Genomic DNA, 694 nt, shown 5'->3' with positions numbered 1-694 from the left:
TAAAATATTTTTAAATTATTCTTACTTATAATATTAATTGATTGATAAAATATATTTTTCAATCGAAAACACGTATTATAATAAAAGAAAGATAAATGCGAGAATGTAATAAATATGTTGAGCTGAAGACAGATATTTGATATTTTAATTAAACATTTAATCAAGAGCATATTTTATGTTTTATTAAGCATACTTTACATAAGTCTTTATACAATCTGTATTTTATTAAAATACAGATTAAAATAAAGATTTATGTAAAGTAGAAGTTTCATTCACATATGAAACTTATCCTTGTTGAGCAAGATGATATACTTAAATCGGGGATGTAGCTCAGTGGTAGAGCGTTCGCTTTGCATGTGAAAGGTCCCGGGTTCGATCCCCGGCATCTCCAATCTTTTGCTTTTTTTTTTATTTTTTTTTATATTTTTTTCTACGATACATAAATGGTAAATTGAATTTTAGCACTTGCTTATTATACTAAATTTTTGATTTTTTTGTTTATCATCTTTCTCATCCATTCACATACTTTAATGTGAGATTAACACAAAGTAATATAGATAAATATTCATATGTAATATCCGTATTCTCTTTCTATATTTTTACATTGAGTATATATAACATAGGAATAACGCACAGTAATTGTTATTTTTATTTAAAATCTATAAACTGTTTTGTACACAAGAACACTTGTTGT

At 24.5% G+C, this 694-nt stretch overlaps 1 non-coding gene across 1 annotated transcript; it reads left to right on the top strand.

Annotated features, from left to right (window-relative positions):
- Positions 1–319: 319 nt before the first annotated feature.
- Trnaa-ugc (transfer RNA alanine (anticodon UGC)) lies at positions 320–391 on the top strand. Its single transcript has one exon. It is a non-coding gene; the product is annotated as a tRNA-Ala (tRNA).
- The last annotated feature ends 303 nt before the right edge of the window (positions 392–694 follow it).

The sequence above is a fragment of the Polyergus mexicanus genome, unplaced genomic scaffold, assembly GCF_030449975.1.
Source record: "Polyergus mexicanus isolate NDT 795.1 unplaced genomic scaffold, iyPolMexi1.0 SCAF_8, whole genome shotgun sequence".
Classification (NCBI taxonomy): domain Eukaryota; kingdom Metazoa; phylum Arthropoda; class Insecta; order Hymenoptera; family Formicidae; genus Polyergus; species Polyergus mexicanus.
This window is presented reverse-complemented; position numbering and strand designations above follow the sequence as displayed.